The sequence below is a fragment of the Palaemon carinicauda genome, unplaced genomic scaffold (assembly GCF_036898095.1).
Source record: "Palaemon carinicauda isolate YSFRI2023 unplaced genomic scaffold, ASM3689809v2 scaffold392, whole genome shotgun sequence".
Lineage (NCBI taxonomy): Eukaryota > Metazoa > Arthropoda > Malacostraca > Decapoda > Palaemonidae > Palaemon > Palaemon carinicauda.
The window spans coordinates 121,869-149,792 of NW_027171587.1; the positions used below are offsets into that span (position 1 = coordinate 121,869).

The 27,924-nt window shown below is 36.7% G+C and overlaps 1 long non-coding RNA gene across 2 annotated transcripts in view; it reads left to right on the forward strand.

Moving 5' to 3' along the window:
• LOC137636799 (uncharacterized) overlaps positions 1 to 21,441 on the forward strand; it is a 65,794-nt gene extending 44,353 nt beyond the window's left edge. For both annotated transcript variants that reach the window (XR_011043229.1, XR_011043228.1), the window contains exon 4: positions 21,143 to 21,441. This is a non-coding gene — a long non-coding RNA (uncharacterized lncRNA). The remainder of the gene's footprint in view (positions 1 to 21,142) is intronic.
• Positions 21,442 to 27,924: the final 6,483 nt, after the last annotated feature.

Here is a 27,924-nt window from a genome sequence, read left to right on the forward strand (position 1 = left end):
TTATGTCATCAAATAGATATGATGTTTTGCCTGTTGATATTTCAGATCAACAGGAAAACTTCTTGAATCAATCAAAAATTCAAGTGGAGGTCCACCATCCCCCACAAGAAATAGGTAACAACAACACTGAAAAGGCTAATATAAAACCTAATTTATCAAGACCCAAACTTAAGAAGCCTACAGAAAATATTGTCAAATCAAAAACTGTCAATGGGAAGACCTCATCAAAGATGTCTTCCAGAAAATAATACATAGTTTTTTCATCCATTTTGCAATGGAATTGTCAGGGTTTGAGGGCCAAATATGAAGAACTTAAGCTCTTAATTCACGAGCATTCCCCCATAATTGTATGTCTCCAGGAGAGCAAGCTTGATGCTAATACCCCTTGTCCTCGCGAATATATTAGTTATAGGACACCTTATGATCACGGAGTAGGGAGCCATGGCGGAAGTCTCGTGTACATTCGTCGAGATGTTCTCCAAATACCTATATCTATACGTACAACCCTGCAGGCAGTTGTTGTACAAATTGATATAGGGAGAAAATATACAATATGCTCTCTGTACTTACCTCCAAATGATGATATTTTATATGATGATTTAGCAGAGGTCATTCAACAACTCCCTCAACCTTTTCTCTTACTGGGAGATATGAATGGTAGACATCCTTTATGGGGTGATGTTTTGGCCAACACAAGGGGCAATATTATCTCATCAATTGTGGAGAATGAGGATGTGGGACTCCTTAATACAGGAGAGCCCACACACTTCCATGTTCAGACAGGTACTTTGTCATGCATTGACCTTTCAATTGCAAGCTCTAACTGCCTTCTTGATTTTGATTGGAGGACATTAGACGATTGGCATACTAGTGATCATGCACCAATCATTATAAACACCAACAAGGATCCGCCTTTGCAAAGATTGCCACGTTGGAATCTAGACAAGGCAGACTGGGTTAAATTTTGTGAGCTAAGTGAAATCGAAGGGAGAGCAGAACAGTTTGAAAGTGTTGATGATGCCATAGACCTACTGAATGGAACTCTTCATACAGCAGGAGTCAATTCAATTCCCAAAACAACAGGGTTATTCAAACGACGACCAGTCCCGTGGTGGTCTTCAGAACTAACTGCACTCCACAGAGCCACAAGAAGATCTCTAACACGATTGCGTAGACGCAGAACTGATGAGAATTTAATTATGTACAAGAAATGTAGAGCACAGTTCCGTCGTGCCATGAAAGAAGCAAGGCGCCAGTCATGGATGTCTTTTGTTTCCTCCATTAACAGTAGAACACCACCATCTTCTGTGTGGAGGAAAGTAAAAAAGATAGCTGGCAAATTCACCCCCAACCCACCACCAGTGTTGAGGGTGAATGGCCAGTATGTAACTGAAGCAAATGAAGTTAGCAATGCCCTGGCTAATCATTTTTCAAATGTATCTAGCAAGTGTGAAGGAGCCCCTGGTCACCAGTATAGGAGCACTGAAGAAAAGAAAATTTTAAATTTTGCAACAAGAAGGGAAGAGTCGTATAATTCTCCTTTCACTGAAAGAGAATTTGATTCCGCACTTGCTCATTGCAATGATACAGCCCCTGGACCCGATGGAATTCCATATGCAATGATTAAACATGTACATTTTAATACAAAGCTATTTATTTTAAGTATTATTAATAGAATATGGCATGATCATAGTTACCCAAGTGTTTGGGAACTAGCCATTATTTTAGCTTTTTTAAAACCCGGTAAAGACAAGTTTTTAGCAGCAAACTATCGTCCTATTGCATTGACATCTTGTTTATGTAAAATCATGGAGAAGATGGTCAATGCAAGGCTGATATGGTACCTTGAAAAAAAGGTATTTTATCACCGATTCAATGTGGATTCCGAAAAATGCACTCAACGACTGATGTGTTGATACGACTTGAGTCTTCTATTTGTGAAGCCTTTGCTTCCAAACAGCACCATGTTACAGTATTTTTTGACCTTGAAAAGGCATATGATACCACATGGAGATATGGTATTCTTAAAACCATTCATGAATTGGGATTGAGAGGAGAGCTGCCACTATTTATTCAGGCATTTCTTTCACGTAGAGTTTTTCAAGTGAGAGTGGGGGAAACTCTATCAGAGAGTAATTGCCAGGAAGAAGGAGTTCCTCAGGGTAGTGTGCTGAGTGTAACCCTTTTTGCACTAGCAATTAATGGGATATCCTCAACCATTCCCCAGGATGTTCTCTCAACATTATTTGTGGATGATCTCTCAATATCATTTGCTGGCACCAGAATGGCAATGGTTGAGAGAAAAATCCAACTCTCTATTGATAAAATTATCCAGTGGGCTGACATGAATGGATTTAAGTTCTCGACAAGTAAAACTACCATTGTCCATTTTTGTCGTATCCGGGGAGTACATCCAGACCCGGATATATACATTAAAGGTCAACGGATACCATGTGTATCGGAAACCAAATTTTTAGGTTTGATATTTGACTGTAGACTTACATGGGTTTCTCACCTAAAAGCGCTAAAAGCTAAATGTGTTGAAGCTCTGAATATCTTAAAAGTATTGGCCCATACATCATGGGGGGCAGACCGCAATACTATTTTAAAATTATACAAGGCCTTGATTTTTTCCAAAATTAGTTATGGTTGTGAGGTATATTCCTCAGCCACCCCAAGCCGGTTAAAAATATTAGACTCGATACATCATGCAGGTATTAGATTATCTACTGGAGCTTTTAAAACCTCGCCTATCCCAAGTCTCCTTGTTGATGCTGGAGAGTTACCTCTAGACCTTTACCGAATGTCTTCCATTCTTCGGTATTGGTTTAGATTGCAAAGACTCCCTAGCTCTCTAGCCTTTCAGACTGCAAGCCTTGTAAGACACGCATCATACTTTGAGTTGCACCCAAAATCTCCTCAACCTTATGGCTTTCGGGTGAAACGATTTTTAAATAGTCTGGATATAATTAGAAATAAGGTACTTCCATTCAAGGTATCATCAACGCCTCCATGGAAATTACCTGACATATCTTTTTGTAAATACTTTATTGGAGTTAAGAAGAATATGACTGACTTAGAATCCAGGTCTCTTTTTATGGAACATGTCGAAGAACATAGGGGATCGACTTTTATATATACTGATGGCTCCAAATCTGATGCTGGCGTTGGATTTGGAGTACATAGTAATGATTTTAATTGTAGAGGTGCACTTCCTCTAACAGCTTCCATATTTACTGCCGAACTGTATGGCATATTAACCGCTATTGAGAAAATAGCTTTGGAAAAGGAGGGTAATTTTACAATTTTTAGTGATGCAAGGAGTGTTCTTCAAGCTTTAGAAGTTTTTAATTCTAGTAACCCTCTAGTTTTAAAGATTTTAGAAGGGCTTTTTATTATTGGACGGAAAGGTATAACTGTTCGATTTTGTTGGGTTCCAGCACATGTAGGTGTGTCTGGGAATGAGAAGGCAGATTTACTGTCGAAGAATGCGGCATCCGAGTTGCTACCAAGGAGGTATCCCATTCCATGTAACGATCTCCTACCTTACATCAAGAAATTGGTTTGTGATAAATGGCAACAGCACTGGGACAGTCAAGATGGCAATAAAATGAGGGAAGTAACAAATATCTTATCACCTTGGAGGTATAACATGATTCCCCGAAAATGGGAGACGACTCTTTGTCGTCTCCGTATTGGTCACACACGGTTGACACACGAGTTTCTGCTGAAGGGCCAACACCAACCGTATTGCGAGGACTGCTTAGTACCTTTAACAGTGAGGCATTTGTTGACCGAATGCCCTAATTTCACTAACTTAAGAAATAGACATCTGTTTGAGGCTCGAGGTGAGGATGGCAGGTTTATCCTTGCCAAGATTCTTGGACATGATGTGTCTTACTATGCGAGCGGAATTTTTAGATTTATTTCAGAAGCAGGTCTTCTGAAAACTATTTAACTATTTTAATGACTTCTTAATTTTTATGGTTTTAATCGAATTCTCTTTTAATTTTCATATACAGTAAATGGTATCGGCGTCAATGACCTTAGATGTCAGGATGCCAGAAAACTTTCAATCAATCAATCAATCTTGAAGATCATGCACTATTGTCACTGAATACTTGCATATGGTTACACACACAATCATAAACTCACTAAAGTCTCACTCATTATTCTGTCTTCTCTCAATGAATTAATATACAAACTTTCCTATATGATCTGCCACTATTACTATACATTTATATTACTTTATAGTATGATTACCGCCACTAATAATAGTTCATTTATATTTTTCCCTTATGACAATCAACTCGCGTATTAATATCCTCTTTAGCAATTGTAAGCAGCTCTTCAAGGAGAAACACTCCAAAATCAAACCATTGTTCTCTAGTCTTGGGTAGTGCCATAGCCTCTGTACTGTGGACTTCCACTGTCTTTGGTTAAGAGTTCTCTTGCTTGAGGGTACAATCGGGCACACTACTCTATCAAATTTCTCTTCCTCTTATTTTGTTAAGTTTTATAGTTTATGTAGGAAATATTTATGTTAATGTTGTTACTGTTCTTAGAATATTTTCATTTTTCCTTGTTTCCTATCCTCACTGGGCTATTTTCCCTGTTGGGTCCCCTGGGCTTATAACATCCTGCTTTTCCAGCTAGGGTAGTAGCTTAGCAAGTAATAGTAATGACAATAATAATAATAATAATAATAATAATAATAATAACAACACATTATGCAAATAATCCTCTCCTGGAAAAGTGACCCCATTGACCATTTTTCCAAAATAGATTAATTCTCCTATCTGTACTCCATCCTTTATACCTCAGTTCACCACATACAAAACCATTTAAATTTGCTTTTTCTTTCACAATCCTTTCCCTGACCAATCTCATTGCAATCAAAACAGGCAACCAATGACCATCTACCTGTAACACCCGTCTTTTCTGTACATCATCTGTCCTTCCAACTCTCTGATTTACACTTCAATTTTTACTTGCCCAAGCATAAAAGATTCTTTTGCTCTGGTAAGCAGCTCTTCAATGACACTCCAAAATCAAACCATTTTTTTCTAGTCTTGGGTAGTGCTACAGCCTCTGTAACATGGCATTTCACTGTTTTGGGTTAAGAGTTCTCTTGCTTGAGGGTACACTCAGGAACACACTTCTTATTTCTCTTCCTCTTGCTCTGTTAGTTTTTATAGTTTATAAAGGAAATATTTAATTTAATGTTTCTGTTTTTTTAAATATTTTATTTTTACTTGTTTACTTTCCTCACTGGGCTAAATTTCCAGTTGGAGCCCCTGGGCTTAAAGCATCCTGCTTTTCCAACTAGGGTTGTAGCTTAGCAAATAATAAGATTTTTCTTCCAGGGACCTTTGTTGACACGAGTGTGTTAGTATCCTATCTCCTTTAATCTTTCAGTCTCTGAAAGATCTTTTCTTTTTAAATGCTGCCTCTCTCTCTCTCTCTCTCTCTCTCTCTCTCTCTCTCTCTCTCTCTCTCTCTCTCTCTCTCTCTCTCTCTCTCTCTCTCTCTCTCTCTCTCTCTCTCTCTCTCTCTCTCTCTCTTTTTTAATGTGGCAATTTCTTTACATACAAAATAGCAAATACTTGGAATAGACTATCAGCTAATGTAAACAATAACACTTAGGTAAACCAGTTCAAGAATAAGTCAGACAAGCTCATAAGAACTCTGAATGCTTAAACTAAATCTCTCTACAAAAGAGCACATGGAGTCTCTACGGATGGACTAAAACGTCTTTGAGACATCCAAAATCCATGTAACTAAATCTCTGTGTTCTGCATATTAACAGGGGAGCAAGAGGGTGTTGAATGGATACCTTGTGCTGTCAAAGTTTGGTGTCTTTTTCGTAAATTAGGGTCCTTATAGAATGCATTTTGCTTGGTCAAGCTTCTGTGAATTTCGTAGAGACGTCTACATAGGGATCGTTTTGAGATGACCCACAAGCTAATTTTTTGCCAGTTTTGTTGCAATAGAAAATAAGGGATATCATTGTTTTTAAAGAAATTACTTTGTCTAACCATGCAGTTTAAGCTGTTATCGTAATGCTAATGAAAGATAGAAGAATTATTTTTATTTTCTTTAAATATCCAGTACATTACATTTCAGCATCTACGGTACATGCCAAAGACTACATTATCAGGTGGATTTAAAGTCGGTTTTCGAAAATATTGTTGTAATATTTCTGTTATATAGTAATAGTACATAAAATGTACTAGTACATCCTATTACATAATTTGTACATCCTTTGGAAGGACATATTTAAAGTATCAATTTGACTTACTATATAAGACTTTGTTATTCTGTTAATAACAGGAAAATGAAGAGTAAATATGCACATTTGTGTCGTAAAGCAATCAATAGATTTGAGTTTTGTAGAAATTTTTATATTTTGCTTCAACAAACCACAAAAGAATTTTTTTTATACTATTAGTAAGAACTTTTAAATTGTATTTCATTGTTTCTTACGAATTTCTTAAATATAAAAAAGTAAATGTTTGTTATTAGCAAGAATCAGCTTCGTCTGTATATAGCCCTTGAAAAAGTTGGTGCCTTTCTTTGACAGTGGCAGCCAAGAAAAGGAACATTTTTATTCTTGCTGCAGACGCAAATCTCCGCACGCTGATTTTTTCACGTACACCTCAAACTTATTCCCAGATTAGCTGTGATACTGGAGTCAGTGTTGCAGAGATTTTTTTTTTGAAGAGAACAGCCATATGATGTGCAATTAACCATTTTAGGTTTGCTTTACGTGAGGACTTGCTTATGATTGTTGTAATAGCAGAATGTTGGGTATGTTGTAGAAGAGCATCTTCTGCTTGTGGAAGGCTTTAATAGTCTGGATTTAGCTATTAGTGTTTTGTCTCTACAATTCAACCAATGATAGTTCAGTGCCGCCTGATGCATGAACTACTAAGGACAGGCAAGATTGCATCAGTTCGGCACTGATAATCTGCAACTGCATATCTTTAGCAAATAATATTAGAGGATTAAAAAGCATCTGCCCTATACATTGCCACAACTTCTTTTTGCCAAGTCAGTAGAAAAATATCATCCTCTTTACCTGGAAATGCATAAAAGAATGGTAACAAGTTGCATTTGTCCTTATCTAATCAAATGAATGTATCATGGCTACGAATAAATGTCTCAAGATCTATTAAAACTCTTAAATTGGTCAAGGAAGTTATTGCTCTGTAACATTACCAGAATGATAACATCTATGCCATTGGAAGGAATGACAATACGATTTGCACCTAATTCTTCAGCACTGTAAATTGTATTGAGGATGGTTCGGTTGCCAGCTTCCCTGCGAGTTGGTCCATGTGTGGTGATGTCTCTCATTCCCTTTTCTTCAAAAAATAAACATTATTTTTTACTTCTTTATACTGGCTTGATACAGGTCGAGATGAACTGGACAACATGAAATCCCTGAAGGTAGGCACTGAAAGGTGATTCTGGATATTATATAACTCCAGTAATCCTGATTTTATTTTGCCTTGTCTTTTCAATTGCACTTAGACTGGGAAGTTGATCATATATAGTAGAGCAGAATTGAATGTTTGATGTTTATTGGGACATCTTGAAGAAGGGTGTATCTGTAGCCCTGTTTTACATCTGAATTTTTGGTTTGGGTGAAAGGACCACTTGCCGGTTGCATACATGGCATCGACAATGACAGAAGTGTTGATTGTCACCTTGGGTAATGTATCTAGACATTTTGTGTGTCTTCCAATATTACTTTCAATTTGTTTACTTTTCTCATTCTGCCCTCAAAGTCAAATAAGGAGGGTGGAATTTCAGTACACTCATGTTCTTCAGCAGTTACCACCTGAGAAACTATCTGAAGCAGATATGTTTCTGAAAACTACTTAACTTTTTCTTTCTTAAGTGTCTTGCTCACAATTGTTTACCTTCACTTTCAAGGAGGCAAGTATTTAGGCTTTTCCTCCAATAAATTTGACTTGATTCAAGTCACTATGAGATTCTTTGGAAGCACAAACTCTGTATGATATGCAAACCAATCTTTCTACTGTTAGCTCTTGGAATAGGTTGACCATTTCTGTGATGGTCACTTGAAGATAACCCTGTGCTGTCTGCTAATCCTTGTGACGATGACCGATCCAAATTCATGATTTTTGGGTGGTGTCTCAATACTAGTGTTCATATGAATATATTTTCAGCAAACATAGGTTTTGTGGAAAGCCATTTCATTTGGGTTTTTAGTGTCAACGTGATCCCACAAGTATACATGGCTTTGGTTCACTAAAGTGTTGTATGTCTCTTCAAGAACCATACAATCTTGCTTGTCCTTAGTAGTTTGTGTATCAGATGGCACTGAATAATCTTTGATGTAGTTGCAGGTGTAAATCAGGACTGTTGCTCAGTCTTCCACCAGCAGAGGATGTTCTTCTAAAATATATTAAATGTTTTGCTATTGCAACGACCATGATAAAGTTCTCATACTTGACTACCACAAAGGTTATTGACAACATCAAATGGCTAATCTCCGCAAAAAAAAATAAAAATGCTGACTCCAGTTTACATGAGAAAAATGTAACTCCGAGTAAAGGGGATGTGCAAAAATCGATGTGTTGGAAATTATCTGCAGCAAGAATGTTTCTTTACTTGGCTATCACAATCAAGGAGAAGCACCATCTTGCTCAAGGGTAATCTACTTGATCGTTGATACTGACAAATATTAATAAGCACTGACTTTTTTCATATCTTAAAAATCCATAAGGAAAATGCTAGGAAATACAATTTAACAGTTCTTACTAATTATATCGATATTTTCTGCTATAAAGCTAAATATTAAGATTTCTATAAAATGCAAATCTATTTCCATGACTGTGTAATATTTTATTTTCATTATTATGTTAGGATAATGAGGTCATATATGAAATATCAAATTTGCAATGATATGCCTTCCTAGCAATTATGTCACTATTTTTTGTGTGGTGAATCTCTCTGAAAATCAATGCTGGAAACATCCCTCTATTGTCATATGACACAGTATGGTGACATTTCCTTTTTATTGTCATGTTATTAACAGTACAATAAAGTCTTGTATATCAAATAAATGCTCTGAAAAAGTACTTTCAAGTATGATGCACTAGGAAATATTCAGTATGATAAAATAAAACACATACTATTAAATTAATAAATTTGTGAAACTGAATTATATCCACCTGTTAATGTGGTATATTGCAAGTACCGTGAAGTATATTCTTCCAGATTTCATTTTTAGTATTACCATAACAGCTTCAAATGTCATGAATACACATTGTAATTTCATGGAAGACAATGACCACCTAACTTTTGTACCATAAAAACTAACAAGATTGTTTGCTGAACAGAAACTTATGAAATGTGCTTCATTTTCATTCGCCAAGACCCTCGACACCCATCACATTCTCTATCCCTTGATTATTCCTTCCAACTTTAGCATTGAAGTCGCCAATCACAATTTTCATATCTCTCTGGGATCTCATCTATTAAACTCTGCAGTTCTTCATAGTATTCATCTTTTCCTTTCTTCAGGGAAATCATTCGTTGGGTTATAGCAAACTGTAATACTCATATTGCACTGCTTTGATTTGAACTTTTCTAGTAACAATCTACTATTTACAGCTCTCCACTTGGTTAATGGCTTTTCTGCTCTTGGTGTCATCAATAGGAATATATGATAATGATGATGATTAAAACTGACAAAAAATTAGCTTAAGGGTCACCTTGAAACTACCTCTGCATACAAGTCCTTCTAAATTCCTGTAAACCTGGCTAAGCAAAAGGCATTTTATAGGGATCCTAGTTTTTGAAGAATGGCACCAAACTTTAACAACACTACATGGGATCTGTGCTCCCTAGGTATATGTGTATGGTTTTAGGTTCCATGTTTTTACTAAGTTCGCATTCTTTATCTAAATATCCAAAACCTGACCTTCTACCCTCACCGGGTCATCCACTTACATCTTCCCCAAATGGCTCCTTTCAATAGGTTTTTGGTTTGAAGTCCCTTACTTTGATTAGTGATACCAAGGTGATACCATCTATTAATATTTGTACATCGTCTTAAGCTGACTCTTCACACCTTAGCATTACCTAGACAGCCACTGCCATAGTTATCCTTTTAGCTTTCTATTCAGTCACCACTAGTATTGCTCTATACATGTACATTGATTATCCATCAACTATTCAATATCCATTTCTGTTTCTGCTTATTCTTATATAATTTTCTTTCAATGGTGGCATAAGTCTTTTAATAGTTTATATTTGTCATATCTGTTTTGATTTTGTTACTGTTTTAATAATGTCTTGTTGATTTTTTCTCATCGTTTATTTCCTTTCCTCACTGGGCTATTTTTCCCTGTTGGAGCCCTTGGGCTTATATCATCTTACTTTTCCAACTAGGGCTGTAGATTGGCTAATAATAATAATAATAATAATAATAATAATAATAATAATAATATTCTCTTGTTTTACACAACTAGCTACTTTTATAAATCTATTTTCAAGTCTATATTCCTGGCAATAACAACTCATTTGAACATAATTACATTTTCGTCATTTCTTTTTTCAGAACACCCACAGTATATATCACAACTTAAACTCCTATTCCATTTTCTCTATACTTCCCTATTCTTAGGTTTACTGCCAACATCCCTTATTCCTAAGCAGAAATATTTGCCTGTCCAGTTCTAAGCATTAGTATACTCGAAGTTTTCTCTAAGTATACTTATTAAACTGAAATATGTCCCTATTCATTTCAGGGCATTATTACACTTCAACATTTTCTCTGAATAGACCATTCTACCAATATATCTATCAGACATAGTTCGAGGAAATCTTTGCAACCGAATCTATCAAAGTAACATTTCACAATATATTTGAACTAGTGCAGTCATTCTACCATTTCCTTTCAATGATTGTAGGAATAAAATCCATTTTTTTTACTCATTCTCTTCCTTACATTCTCCTATACAGCCATCTTGCTCTACTATCATAAGTTCCTATCAACAACCCTATTATAATTAACACAATTCAAGGACCAAACATGCACAACTTGCTCACTTTCTTGCAGACTGTTAACAATGATACGCAGCAGGGTTTAACAATCGATAATTCACACACAACTGAACTATATTCTTACACAGCCAACAACAATCTCTTGATAAGTTTATATACTGCAGCATATATCTACATCTATCTATCTATCTATTGCAATACTAATTTCCTCGATTCAATTGCACTTCTGTAATAGCAACAGCAAACTAGTCACTCGTGAAATCTCTTTTGTCTATTCAGCCCACTCTCAAACAATAACTGTACCCCTTCCATCGAAATCCTTAAAATAAATCTGCCCTTTTGGCATAAACACAGATCTAAAGTGTCTACCAACTTTTCTATCCATCATTATCAAATAATCAGCTCTCAGGACCAACTGATATAGCCAGGTAATCCTCATCTTAATGCTGACTGTTCTTATTGCTATGAGTCCAATCTGTTGAACGTCTCCATTCTTTTGGGTTTTCATTTATCTCCTGTTACATTATTATTATTATTATTATTATTATTATTATTATTATTATTATTATTATTATTACTACTACTTGCTAAGCCACAACCCTAGTTGGAAAAGCAGGATACTATAAGCACAGGGGGGGCCCAACAGGAAAAATAGCCCAGTGAGGAAGGGAAACAAGGACAAATAAAATATTTTAGGAGTAACAACATTAAAATAAATATCTCCTATATAAACTATAAAAAGTTTAACAAAAAGGAGGAAGAAAAATAAGATAGCATAGTGTGCTCGAGTGTACCCTTTTTACCCTCAAGCAAGAGAACTTTGATCCAAGACAGTGGAAGACCATGGGACAGAGGCTATGGCACTACCCTATACTAGAGAATAATGGTTTGATTTTGGAGTGTCCTCATAGAAGAGCTGCTTGCCATAGCTAAAGAGTCTCTTCTACCCCTAACAAGAGGAAATTTTATTTAGTTGTAGGCTTCTTTATCTCGTCTTCTAATCAAGTTCATTCGTTTTACCCATTACTGATCCTGGTAACCTTTCTGAAAGGTTTTCCTGTTCACGTCCTGGTGTCCCAGATTAAGGTTGATATATTGAGAACACCCGTATTGCCTTATCTCAAAGATCATTTAAACATTTAGTAGTCTCTCTTGTTTTTTCACAATTACAACAAAAATAATTAACATTTAAAAGGACTGCATCATTTGCTTTTACTCATTTTATAATCCTTAGCATCTCCTGAATTCGTTTTCTACCCATTACTCACAGCATCCTTTAAGCAGCTCTCCTATCTTCTATTTGATATCCTTCCTTTCCAGTCATCATAGGATCTGTTTTGCTTATGTTTAGCACATTCATCTCTATATTTTTCTCCTCCACTTCAACATTTCTATGCCTCTCCGTCCATTATTGGAATACAGTAAATGATATAGGGTTTATCCTTGAAAGGCATCTAAAATTTTTCTCATATACTTCTCAAACACCTACCACTGTCTTCACCCTAGATACATGTTAAGTAGTCTGTCCATCTAATTCCTACAAATAGTGGTATTGCGTGTCTTCTCAAACACCTACCACTGTCTTGAGGGTACACTCGGGCACACTATTCTATCTAATTTCTCATCCTCCTGTTTTGTTAAAAGTTTTATATTTTATATAATACTTATTTTGTGGTTTTACTGTTCTTGGAATATTTTTTCATTGTTTCTTTTCCTCACTGGGTTATTTTCCTGGTTGGAGCCCCTGGGCTTAGAGCATCCTGTTTTCCCAACCAACTAGGGTTGTAGCTCAGCAAGTAATGATAATAGTAATAATATACAAAGGACTCTAGCCATCTAATTGCTTGCCTTACTACTTTAATAAGTGTCTTCTCGAGGTATCATTCCAGTATTTAGCTCATTATCATGACTGTCTTTGTTGCATTACCTTTAAGATACAGGGATCCTGGTCAAGCACTATATACACTATCCAACGTTGTTAATCAAACTGTGTATAACTCAAACACGAACATATTTTATGCCCTTGCAAATGAATCTATTACCTCTGTCTGTATTTCACACTGGACCACATAAACAGGGTAATGTTTCTCCCATGTGATATCAAACAAGACCTTACTTTGTCTCATTTTGTTTCCCATTTTAGACTATTTTGTATGATTTTCATCTGGAATTTTTCATTTCTAATTTTCTTTCTTTTTATATTGCATTCTAAATTCAGTTATATTTCATCCAGGAAACTTTTTAAACATTATAGAAGCTGTTTGACCAAAGATCTGGCAGTTATTTAAGTCTTATGGAAGCGTTCTAAACGTTACAGATGAATTCTGAACAAAGAACTGGCAGTAATTCTTCTATTTCCACATTCATGTTTCTACACATTTTCCTTCATTCTTTTATTGAATCTCACAGAAAATTCTTGGTCCCAAAATAGAAACTTACAAATACTAACTGGTTGACATTTTTCTTGTTTGTCCATTCTTTTGCATGAATTATTCGTTCTCCAATAAAAACACTTTTTTTAATCACATTTATCCATAATAGTCTTAATATCTACTTTCATTTTATTTCAACTATAATCAATTGAGCATCCTAGCAATAACTTTACTCCTTCAAAAGTATTCATTTTATGGGACAACTATTCTACAGTAATACTCTGGCTGTCATCTCTATATATGTAAGCTATTTGGATATTTTCTCTCTACAATTACATGTCCTTACCTCCCTCAACAGCAAATGACACAGGGCTGATAATTGGTAGACATCGGCATTTTTCTCAAATAGTTTCATTTTTTAAATCTTATGAGAATAAAGTAACGATATCCAAATAGAATCTTTCTGGTGACCTGCGTTCCTAATTCTCACCACCTGCTTGCCTTAGTCCTTTGTCCCTTCTCATTTCTACATTATTATTATTATTATTATTATTATTATTATTATTATTATTATTATTATTTAGAGGAGGAGTGGAAGTTAGTAAAAGAAAATTTTGTTGGAATTGCAAGTGATGTGTATGGCAAGAAGTTTGTTGGAATTGCAAGTGATGTGTAGGAAAAAGTTTGTTGGAGGCAGCATAAGGAAGGGCAGTGAATGGTAGAATGAAGGAGTGAAGGTAAAAGTGGAAGAGAAAAAGAGGGCTTTTGAAGAATGGCTGCAGAGTAATAGTATAGAGAAGTATGAAAAATATAGAGAGAAAAAGGTGGAAGTAAAGCGCAAGGTACGTGAGGCAAAGAGGGCAGCTGACCTGAGGTGGGGTCAGGGATTGAGTCATTCCTATGAAGAGAATAAGAAGTAGTTTTAGAAAGAAGTGAAGGGTGTAAGGAAGGCTGGTTCAAGAATTGAAGAGACAGTGAAAGATGGAAATGGAAGGTTGTTAAAAGGAGAGGAGGCAAGGAAAGGGTGGGCGGAATATTTTGAAAATTTACTGAATGTTGAGGATAATAGAGAGGCGGATATTATTGCTGTTGCAGGTGTTGAGGTTCCAGTGATGGGAGATGAGAATGAGAGAGAGATTACAAGAGAGGAAGTGAGGAGAGCACTAGATGAAACGAGAGTAGGAAAAGCGTCTGGTATGGATGGTGTGAGAGCTGAGATGTTGAAGGAAGGGGGTGTGACTGTACTTGAATGGTTGGTGAGATTGTTTGTGTGTTTTGTATTGTCAATGGTACCAGTAGATTGGGTTTGTGCGTGTATTGTACCACTATATAAGGGTAAGGGAGATGTGCATGAGTGTTGTAATTCAAAGGTTATTAGTTTGTTGAGTGTGGTGGGAAAAGCGTATGGTAGAGTACTGATTAATAGGATTAAGGGTAAAACAGAGAATTCAATCTTAGAAGTACAGGGTGGTTTCAAAAGAGGTAGGGGTTGTATGAATCTGATTTTTACAGTTGGGCAGATATGCGAGAAATATTTAGCAAAAGGTAAGGTGTATGTTGCGTTTATGGATCTGGAGAAAGCGTATGATAGAGTTGATAGGGAAGCAATGTGGAATGTGATGAGGTTATATGGAGTTAGTGGAAGGTTGTTGCAAGCAGTGAAAAGTTTCTACAAAGGTAGTAAAGCATGTGTTAGGATAGGAAATGAAGTGAGTGATTGGTTTCCGGTAAGAGAGGGGCTGAGAAAGGGATGTGTGATGTCGCCGTGGTTGTTTAACTTGTATGTTGATGGAGTGGTGAGAGAGGTGAATGCTCGAGTGCTTGGGCGAGAATTGAAACTGGAAGACGAGAATGACCAGGAATGGGAGGTAAATCAGTTGTGGTTTGCGAATGATACTGTACTGGTTGCAGACGAGGAAGAGAAGCTTGGCCGATTAGTGACCGAATTTGGAAGGGTGTGTGAGAGTAAGGTTATGAAATGTACGAGAAGGGAAGGTGGTGCGAGGTTGAATGTCATGTTGAATGGAGAGTTACTTGAGGAGGTGGACCAGTTTAAGTACTTGGGGTCTGTTGTTGCAGCAAATGGTGGAGTGGAAGCAGATGTACGTCAGAGAGTGAATGAAGGATGCAAAGTGTTGGGGCCAGTTAGGGGAGTAGTAAAAATAGAGGGTTGGAAAAGCAGGATGTGATAAGCCCAGGGGCCCTAACAGGGAAAATAGCCCAGTGAGGAGAGGAAACAGGGAAAAATAAAATACTTTAAGAACAGTAACAACAATAAAATAAATATTTCTAGTATAAACTATAAAAATTTTAACAAAACAAAACAAGAGAAAGAGAAATTTGATAGAATATAGTGCCCGAGTGTATCCTCAAGTAAGAGTTACTTGACCCAATATATGGTGTTTCAGACTTTACTTTTTCTTTACCAACACTCAACCAGTCCTTGTAAATTATTTTCTGAACTTTCTTTCCTACTTCAAACATTAGACATTGAAACACTTACTCTCATTTATTCACGTGTATTCACATTATGTTCAATGTCCACTTCCTTTCTCCCTAAAGTGAAATATGTCTGTCCAGTTCTTTGACCACATGACACATTCTCTAGCTAAGGTAGCCCCAGGAAATTTCTGCACCAGTACCTTTCGTGAAACTATTTTACAATCTATTTGTTACAAGTGCAGTAATTCTGCCATCTCTTTCTAGCAATGCTTATAGGAATAAATCCATTTTTTACCATCCAAATGTACTTCACATCACCGTTTTCTTCATGTGTAGTATCTCACACTTGCAGCCTATCTCAATATTGGTACTATGGCAATTATTATTATTATTATTATTATTATTATTATTATTATAAATTATTATTATTATTATTATTATTATCAATTGCTAAGCTGCAACCCTAGTTGGAAAAGCAGGATGCTATAAACCCTTGTGGGCCCAACAGAGAAAATAGCTCAGTGAGGAAAGGAAACAAGGGACAATAAAATCTTTCAAGAACAGTAACAACATTAAAATAAATATTTTCTATATAAACTATAACAAATAACAAAACAAGAAGAAAAGAAATTAAATAGTGTGCCAGAGTATACCCTCAAGTAAGAGAACTCTTTTGAGATAAAAGGTAATTAACTCTGTTCTTGATAAACTTCTAGTATTTTTCTCATACTTTCGAAACACCTACCATTGTCTTCACTCTAGATATGTATAAGGGAGTCTGTCCATCTAATTGCTCGACATGCTAATTTAATAAGTATCTTAACTCATTATCAGGGCTGCCCTTTTTTTGCATTACTTCCAAAATATAGGGACCTTTATCAAGCACTATATACTCTATCCAGCATTGTTAATTAAATGGTATATAACTCATACACAAATATTTTCTATTCTCTTGCAAATTTCAGTGTTACCTCGGTCTCTATCGTACACTGAACCACATAAATAACATATACTCTCTCTCTCTCTCTCTCTCTCTCTCTCTCTCTCTCTCTCTCTCTCTCTCTCTCTCTCTCTCTCTCTCTCTCTCTCTCTCTCTCTCTATCATGTGATATTATACAAGACCTTACATTGTCTCCTTTCATTTTGGAATCAACTTGACATTCATCTATAATGTTACTTGACACTTTTCTCTTTTCTATATTGCACTCCAAATTCAGTAACATTTTTTTTTTCCATTTCCTTATATTTCCACAATCATATTTTACACTTTCTCATTCACTGTTTCCTTTAATCTGACAGAAGATTCTTGGTCTCACACAAGAACTTCCAAATACTAAATGGTTGACACTTATTTCTGTCTCTTCCATCCTTTCACATGAATTATTGGTTCTCCTATACATGGTCTTTTTATCAAATTCATCTGAAATAGTCTTCATGTCTGCTTTCCTTTATTTAAACCTTTTAGCCATGGTAAGTAGCTCTTCTAGAAAAAAAGAGACTCCAAAATCAAACCATTGTTCCCTAGTCTTGGGTAGGGCCATAGCCTCTGTACTATGATCTTCCACTGTCTTGGGTCAGAGTTCTCTTGTTTGAGGGTACAATCGGACACACAATTCTATCTAATTTCTCTTCCACTGTTTTGTTAAATTGTTATAGTTTATATAGGAAATATTCATTTTACTGTTGTTACTGTTTTTGAAATATTTGATTTTTCCTTGTTTCCTTTCCTCCCTGGGCTATTTTCCCTGTTGGGGCCCCTGGGCTTATAGCATCCTGCTTTTCCAACTATGGTTGTAGCTTAGCAACTAATAATAATAGTAATAATAATAATAATAATATGGTACTGTTATCTCAGGATGCCAAAAAACCTAAAATCAATCAATACACTTTCAAATATCAACTTGTGACCTCCCTCAACAGCACGTGACCCAGAGCCTATGACTAATAGACTCCAACATTTTCCCCCCAACTAATTCTTGCTATATCTGGCGATATACTGAAGCAAGCTTGTTAAAGTCTAGCTTCTCAATGCCTATCTATCTGTTGCCTTGGCACGTTGTCCTTCCCCTTATGTTGTATGCTCTATTAGTGTTATTCATGTACTTTTCCTTTTAGTTTATTATAAACAATAAATTTCCTTCACATTTCCTTAGAGCTACAAGGACTAGAGTCAAATAAGCATTATACATTACAGTACCGAGTTTTATTCAATGCACTATCTACATGCACTCATTAACCTTGCACAAATCAACTTAATACAGACAGTACAACCAAGTATATAAATAACTCCTATGGAATGCTATGCCAGACATTCCTTTCAGTCTTGCTTCATTTTCCATTCTAATCACTATTTGAATTTCCTTTAAGATATGTTTTCATACACTTCCTAGCTTGATAACCCCCCCCCCCCTCTCTCTCTCTCTCTCTCTCTCTCTCTCTCTCTCTCTCTCTCTCTCTCTCTCTCTCTCTCTCTCTCAGGAGAATCTGACTCCTTATTTCATTTCCTTTTTTTGTCATTCCATTCTTCCACATCAATCATAACACTCTCATTCTTCACATTCTTCTGCAATTTTCCCTATGTCTGCATTCATCACTTATGAACCAAATTCAGTTTCTTATTTTCCCACCAGTGATTGATCCTTATCACCTTTACATACTGCATTCATCAAGTATTTAATCACAGAGGGAGTTCTATCTCTGCCTGTTCTCTTCAATCAAGGAACTGACTTCATTTAGTTCTCTTTTTTAAATCACTTTCTTGCAAGGAACTTTACCATTCTGATCAGAGTTACTCTTAAAACATACGTTCCTTCAGACTCAAGTTTCTCACATGACCAACATTCAACCTTTCCCTTTTCAATCACAACCATTCTGACCAAAGTTACTCTTAAAACATACGTTCCTTCAGACTCTAAGTTTCTCACATGACCAACATTCAACCTTTCCCTTTTCAATCACAACCATTCTGACCCAAGTTACTCTTAAAACATACGTTCCTTCAGACTCAAGTTTCTCACATGACCAACATTCAACCTTTCCCTTTTCAATCACAACCATTCTGACCCAAGTTACTCTTAAAACATACGTTCCTTCAGACTCAAGTTTCTCACATGACTAACATTCAACCTTTCCCTTTTCAATCACAACCATTCTGACCAAAGTTAATCTTAAAACATACGTTCCTTCAGACTCTAAGTTTCTCACATGACCAACATTCAACCTTTCCCTTTTCAATCACAACCATTCTGACCAAAGTTACTCTTAAAACATACGTTCCTTCAGACTCAAGTTTCTCACATGACCAACATTCAACCTTTCCCTTTTCAATCACAACCATTCTGACCAAAGTGACTTTGAAACAGATGTTCCTTCAGATTTAAGTTTCTCACATGACCAACATTCAACCTTTCCCTTTTCAATTACAACCATTCTGACCCAAGTTACTCTTAAAACATACGTTCCTTCAGACTCAAGTTTCTCACATGACCAACATTCAACCTTTCCCTTTTCAATCATAACCATTCTGACCAAAGTTACTCTTAAAACATACGTTCCTTCAGACTCAAGTTTCTCACATGACCAACATTCAACCTTTCCCTTTTCAATCATAACCATTCTGACCAAAGTTACTCTTAAAACATACGTTCCTTCAGACTCAAGTTTCTCACATGACCAATATTCAACATTTCGCTTTTCTATCACCTGTTTGCAGAGGTCGATCTCCTACGCATATATTAAAACTCTAATTCACCTTTCCTCCATTCTTCTCTATTCACAGCATCATCCAATTAGCGTTCTTCCTTCGTTTCATTTCCAGACAACTTCAACATTACTTCGTCCATTTTTGTAGTAAATAAAAACAATAATAATATTCTTAAATCCTTCTGAAACATTTACCACCGATTTCACCCTAAATATAAGTATACTCTTATTTTTCTTCCTCTTGTTATGTTAGATTTTTTTTTATAGTTTATACGAGATATTTGTTTTAATGTTAGTGTTCTTAAGATATTTTATTTTTGTCTTGTTTCCTTTCGTCACTGGGTTATTTTCTGTGCTGGAGCCCTTGGGCTTATAGCATCCTGCTAGGGTTGTTGCTTAGCAAGTAATGACAATAATAATAATAATAATAGAAGGGGTCTGTTCTTCTGTTTCTTCTCAGAGTAGGGTTCTAGTTGTTAATGATAAAGACTGCTTTCATTACATTGTTTTTAGGATATAGGGACCCAAATATATTAGTTTGAAAATTAGATTAAATATAATATGAACGCTTTACTAAATATCAGTACATTTCCCCAGTCTGTATTGTACACTAAACCACTTAAATACATATACTGTATCTCACTTGTGATACTATACAAGACCTTACTTTTTCCATTATAGACTGTAGTTAATATTCATATAGAATTTTTAATTGGCAATTTATATTCCATTCCAAATGCAGTAAAACTGTTACTATTTCCAGAACCATATTTTGCACATCGTCGTTCAGTCACACCATAAACTTTTTTTTTCACATGAATCATGGAATTTTCTATACATTCTATTCATCACATTCATTTTTCGTTATTTAAAGCATAAACAGTTATCTTTCTTTACTCTGTAACAAGTATAAATTTAATCTACGTTTTTTATTTGAATTTTCTCAAATTTGATTATTTTATTCCTATACTGCACAATGAACTAAAATTTCGTGCCCATATCAGGATTTGTCTAGCAATAAGTAATTTATCAGTTTCACTTGGCTAATAATTATGGATCTTTTTATATGCCTGTATAACTTTTCCAGTCCATTGGCTAATTTTCAAATATGATTCTCACTTTGTAAGTAGAATCACTTTAAGTTTCTTAATTCTATTTTGTATGTTTCAAGTATATGTACATTTTGTATGTTTCAAGTATATGTACAACTATAACTTTTCCTGGCTAATTTTCATATATGATTCTGATAACTTTTCCAGGCCACTTGGCCAATTCCCATTTTTCCCCCCATATTCTATTCATAAGTATTTCAGCCCAATGGGCATATAGGTAATTCCTATTTTGTATGGTTCAAGTATATGTAAATTTTTCTGTTTCAAGTATATGTACATTTTGTATGTTTCAAGTATATGTACAACTATAACTTTTCCTGGCTAATTTTCATATATGATTCTGATAACTTTTCCAGGCCACTTGGCCAATTCCCATTTTTCCCCCCCATATTCTATTCATAAGTATTTCAGCCCAATGGGCATATAGGTAATTCCTATTTTGTATGGTTCAAGTATATGTAAATTTTTCAGAAATGGTCGGAATCCTGGTGGTTCCATGCAGCAGATCGGGGTATACCTGGAATTCATCGCCTCGTCTCTCTTCCGGGCGGTACTGGAAGAACCTGGAACCAGCCCTAGAGCAACACCAGTGAGGGGGGTCGCTCATTTGGTACTATAAAAGGCCTGCAAACCTATCTTTAAAAATCATTTACAAAATAGCTAAAGGCAACTCAAGAGGCGCTAAATTGACAACTCATTGAACTCTTAAACACCATTTTCTATGCTGTATCTGTGAGAAACCTTCAAATAAAATAAACCTGTGAATCAGTACTTATAATCTTTGAATACATCCCTTTTTTGTGGTTGTGGTTTTGAAATGAAACTTGTTTTTGCATTTTTCTTTTATTTTTCACATTTGAAAAACGACTTGAACATAAGAATACAAAGTTGACTGGCAAACTTGAACATTGGAATACAAAGTTGACTGGCAAACTTGAACATTGGAATACAAAGTTGACTGGCAAACTTGAACATTGGAATACAAAGTTGACTGGCAAACTTGAACATTGGAATACAAAGTTGACTGGCAAACTTGAACATTGGAATACAAAGTTGACTGGCAAACTTGAACATTGGAATACAAAGTTGACAAGCAAAAAAATATGACTTAAAAGCAGGACTTGAACAATGAAATACACAAAAGTTGACAGGCCATTTTTATACATAATGGAAAACTTCATTGCCAGAAAACTGCCTAAAAAAAAAAAAAAAAAAAAAAAAATCTAAAATTCATAATTTTCTTATATATTCAAAACGTTTACGAAGAGTGTCCAGAAACTGCGTTATATAAGCCCTGGATTACCGGCTGACTTTTTTTTATATGGGGGGGGAGGGCGGCGCTCATCTTGATGGCTCACAGGACTGCCACTCTCTCCTCTTGATGGCTCACAGGACTGCCACTCTCTCCTCTTGTGGGCTCACAGGACTGCCACTCTCCTCTTGATGGTCACAGGACTGCCACTCTCTCCTCTTGATGGCTCACGGGACTGGCGCTCTCCTCTTGTGGGCTCACAGGACTGCCACTCTCTCCTCTTGATGGCTCACAGGACTGGCGCTCTCCTCTTGTGGGCTCACAGGACTGCCACTCTCTCCTCTTGATGGCTCACAGGACTGGCGCTCTCCTCTTGATGGCTCACAGGACTGGCGCTCTCCTCTTGATGGCTCACAGGACTAGCGCTCTCCTCTTGATGGCTCACAGGACTGGCGCTCTCCTCTTGATGGCTCACAGGACTGGCGCTCTCCTCTTGATGGCTCACAGGACTGGCGCTCTCCTCTTGATGGCTCACAGGACTGGCGCTCTCCTCTTGATGGCTCACAGGACTGGCGCTCTCCTCTTGTGGGCTCACAGAACTGGCGCTCTCCTCTTGTGGGCTCACAGAACTGGCGCTCTCCTCTTGATGGCTCACAGAACTGGCGCTCTCCTCTTGTGGGCTCACAGAACTGGCGCTCTCCTCTTGTGGGCTCACAGAACTGGCGCTCTCCTCTTGTGGGCTCACAGAACTGGCGCTCTCCTCTTGATGGCTCACAGAACTGGCGCTCTCCTCTTGTGGGCTCACAGAACTGGCGCTCTCCTCTTGATGGCTCACAGGACTGGCGCTCCCCTCTTGTGGGCTCACAGAACTGGCGCTCTCCTCTTGTGGGCTCACAGAACTGGCGCTCTCCTCTTGAGGGCTCACAGGACTGGCGCTCTCCTCTTGTGGGCTCACAGAACTGGCGCTCTCCTCTTGTGGGCTCACAGGACTGGCGCACTCCTCTTGTGGGCTCACAGAACTGGCGCTCTCCTCTTGTGGGCTCACAGAACTGGCGCTCTCCTCTTGTGGGCTCACAGAACTGGCGCTCTCCTCTTGTGGGCTCACAGAACTGGCGCTCTCCTCTTGTGGGCTCACAGAACTGGCGCTCTCCTCTTGATGGCTCACAGAACTGGCGCTCTCCTCTTGTGGGCTCACAGAACTGGCGCTCTTCTCTTGATGGCTCACAGGACTGGCGCTCTCCTCTTGTGGGCTCACAGAACTGGCGCTCTCCTCTTGATGGCTCACAGGACTGGCGCTCTCCTCTTGTGGGCTCACAGAACTGGCGCTCTCCTCTTGATGGCTCACAGGACTGGCGCTCTCCTCTTGTGGGCTCACAGAACTGGCGCTCTCCTCTTGTGGGCTCACAGAACTGGCGCTCTCCTCTTGTGGGCTCACATTACTGGCGCTCTCCTCTTGTGGGCTCACAGAACTGGCGCTCTCCTCTTGTGGGCTCACAGAACTGGCGCTCTCCTCTTGTGGGCTCACAGGACTAGCGCACTCCTCTTGTGGGCTCACAGGACTGGCTCACACTCTATTATCTTAGCTCATACCTGTGAATAATAAAATCTGATTTAGTATTGTCGTATATTTCACGTGTAACATGTTTTACATGAAAGAATTCCTGACTGATGAAATTTGACTAGAGACAGGAAAAAACATCCCTTCTTTCTCCATTGAATTAACTGACACGTCATGACCATAGCTACGAAAGGAGAAATGAAAGACTTTGATAGGAGTTCCACCCATGTCCAAATTGGTGATATCAACGGACTCAAGTCCGTCCATGTCACTCATTTGGACTTTGGGACTAACCAATCAAGTCATCATTTTCCTTGTCGTGGCTATAATTATTTACTTATGTATTTTGTATACAAAATAAAACTAAACAAAAATTTTAACGCTAACTTTCAGACAATAAACCCTGATCAGTATGTCAAATTCTGAGAGCTTGGAGTCAATCATTTCCCTAAAATAAACCCTGATCAGTAAGGTCATTTTAAATTCTGAGAGCTTCAAGTCAATTATTTCCTTAAAATAAACCCTGATTAGCATGTCAAATTCTGAGAGTTTTGAGTCAATTATTTCCCTAAAATTAAACCCTGATCAGTATGTCAAATTCTGAGAGCTTCGAGTCAATTATTTCCATAAAATTAACCCTGATTGGTATGTCAAATTCTGAAAGCTTCGAGTCAATTATTTCCGTAAAATTAACCCTGATTGGTATGTCAAATTATGAGAGCTTTGATTCAATTATTTCCCTAGAATAAACCTTGATCAGTATGTCAAATTCTGAGAGCTTTGAGTCAATTATTTCCCTAAAATTAACCCTGATTGGTAAAGCAAATTCTGAGAGCTTTGAGTCAATTATTTCCCTAAAATTAACCCTGATTGGTAAAGCAAATTCTGAGAGCTTTGAGTCAATTATTTCCCTAAAATTAAACCCTGATTAGTATGTCAAATTCTGAGAGCTTTGAGTCAATTATTTCCATAAAATAAACCCTGATCATTAAGGTAAATTCTAAGAGCTTTGAGTCAATTATTTTCCTAAAATTAACCTTGATCAGTATGTCAAATTCTGAGAGCTTCGAGTCAAACAATTATTTCCTAAAACTAGATATAAAACAATTATGAAAAGAGACAAAAATGGTATTATCGTTGAAATTTAATAAGGAACAAATTACCACATATAAACCCAACAATAAAACAAATGAAGGAGAATCAATGAAAGATCAACATATAAATTTTGACTTGAATGAAAGAAAAAAAATACTGTCATTAAGGAAATAAATTTAGATAAATTTAGAAGAGTGTAGAGAGGAGAGAACAAAATATGGACCTGAATATAGAGGTGAAATTAAAAATATTGGACATGAATAGAGGGGGAACGGAAATTTGGATATGAATAGAGGGGGGGGGGGAACAAAAGTTGGACATGAATAGAAAGGGAACAAAAAAATTGGACATGATTAGAGAGAGGGAATAGAACATTAGGTATGAATATACTGTACATGGGGAACAAAAATTGGACATGAACATTCTGGGAGAACAAATATTAGACATGAATATACATGGGGAACAAAAATTGGACATTTACATTCTGGGAGAACATGAATATTCAAGGGGAACTAAATATAGACATGAAGAAAAGGGGGAACAAAAAAACTGGACATGAATAGAAAGGGGGGGAGAAAAACTTGGACATGAACACGGAGGGAAACTAATAATTAGACATGAATAGAGAGGGGGAACAAAATATTGGACATTTACATTCTGGGAGAACATGAATATTCAAGGGGAACTAAATATAGACATGAAGAAAAGGGGGAACAAAAAAACTGGACATGAATAGAAAGGGGGGGAGAAAAACTTGGACATGAACACGGAGGGAAACTTATAATTAGACATGAATAGAGAGGGGGGGACAAAATACTGGATATAGAGGGGGGAACTTCTAGTTGGACATGAATAGAGAGGGGGAACAAAATATTGGACCTGGAGAGAGACAAATACAAACAAATATGGCAATAAACATACTGCTTTTTGCGTGAAATTGTCAAGTTTTCAAATTGCTTCTTGAGAAAAAACGCTTGAGAGAATGAAGAAACCCTATTTTTAATATGAGGGATAGAAAGTAAGTAAAAAAAACCTATTTGAATTGGGAGAGAGAGAGAGAGAGAGAGAGAGAGAGAGAGAGAGAGAAGAGAGAGATATTCCCCTTCCAAACTACTGTCAAACATTACCAATAAAGTTTTTTTTATATTCGTAATTTCAAAAACTCGAAAGGCAACTTTTCAGACATACTACAAAGAGCTAAGCAGTTTGAAGAGACAGTACGTTCCTATCCCCATACAAAATCATAACCTATAATGACCCTACTGTCAAAATCATATTAATGACCCTGCCCTAAAAAAATTAAAATGACCACAGCCTTTAAAATCAACATCGTATTACCCTGCCCTCAAAATCAACAGAACTATTTAGCCTTGCCAATCCTGATTGACTGACATTAGGAGTTATTAATTCAAAATGCCCATCGCCTTTATAATTCTAATAAAAAAGTAATAAATAAACAATTGTTTCGAATCCCAACAACAATAGAGGAACAAAATTCGCATATAATTACAATCCAAAAGTCTACCAGCATTAAAATTGTGTTCTTTAAGGTACCGGAATCGAAGACTGTGTGGAATTTTATAAACAGAACGTAAGGATTGAGAGACACAGGGTCATCCAGAGAGGCGAGTCAAAGAATATAGTTCACACGATTAACCTTGCTTAGGAAATCTGTGCATTGTTTGAGGCGCTAATACCAAAAGGCTTTGAATTCCAGGTAGTGAAGGCATTCACTTTGAGCTAACGGTAACCCCATCATAATTACAAAAGTTCACATTGAAACAATGCAGGAGTATGGTAGGCGTAACAACGATTGCCAATAACAAGTGGCCATCTTGATAAATATCACGATACAAAATCGAGATGATAAATGACAGGGCACAAACCACCAATGTGAAGACAGGATTCCCAGAGAGAGAGAGAGAGAGAGAGAGAGAGAGAGAGAGAGAGAGAGAGAGAGAGCACCAAGGGTGACATTCAACACACACCTGCCAGATTCCAAATTTTTTATAAAGTTAATCAACAAAGAACTTTGCTAAACACAGTCAATTTAAAATATTTTCAGTAACCATATATGAGAGAGAGAGAGAGAGAGAGAGAGAGAGAGAGAGAGAGATCCAAGGGTGATATTTAGTACACACCTGCCAAAGATTCAAAAGTTCAAACTTGCAGAGAATGTTTTTATGTTGAAAAGGCTGACAAGTTTTTTTATGGTTTATATATGAAATATCTGTTTTAATGTTATTGTTTTTAAAGAAATTCTATTTCAATTGTTCAATACTTCTCATATCATTTATTTATTTCCTTATTTCCTTTCCTCACTGGACTATTTTTCCTGTTGAAGCACTTGTGCTTATAGCATCTTGCTTTTCCAACTAGGGTTCCAGCTCAGCTAGTAATAATAATAATAATAATAAATAATAATAATAAATAATAATAATAATAATAATAATAATAATAATAACAGTGCAAAGATCTGTAACCAATGCCTACAGTACACCGCGAGAGTTCCAACGACAGCAGTAATTTTTGTATTCCCAATAGCAGTAGTGATTCTGTAAAAGCAGTTCATAGCTAAGAGAGAGAGAGAGAGAGAGAGAGAGAGAGAGAGAGAGAGAGAGAAGAGAGAGATATTCCCCTTCCAAACTACTGTCAAACATTACCAATAAAGTTTTTTTTATATTCGTAATTTCAAAAACTCGAAAGGCAACTTTTCAGACATACTACAAAGAGCTAAGCAGTTTGAAGAGACAGTACGTTCCTATCCCCATACAAAATCATAACCTATAATGACCCTACTGTCAAAATCATATTAATGACCCTGCCCTAAAAAAATTAAAATGACCACAGCCTTTAAAATCAACATCGTATTACCCTGCCCTCAAAATCAACAGAACTATTTAGCCTTGCCAATCCTGATTGACTGACATTAGGAGTTATTAATTCAAAATGCCCATCGCCTTTATAATTCTAATAAAAAAGTAATAAATAAACAATTGTTTCGAATCCCAACAACAATAGAGGAACAAAATTCGCATATAATTACAATCCAAAAGTCTACCAGCATTAAAATTGTGTTCTTTAAGGTACCGGAATCGAAGACTGTGTGGAATTTTATAAACAGAACGTAAGGATTGAGACACACAGGGTCATCCAGAGAGGCGAGTCAAAGAATATAGTTCACACGATTAACCTTGCTTAGGAAATCTGTGCATTGTTTGAGGCGCTAATACCAAAAGGCTTTGAATGCCAGGTAGTGAAGGCATTCACTTTGAGCTAACGGTAACCCCATCATAATTACAAAAGTTCACATTGAAACAATGCAGGAGTATGGTAGGCATAACAACG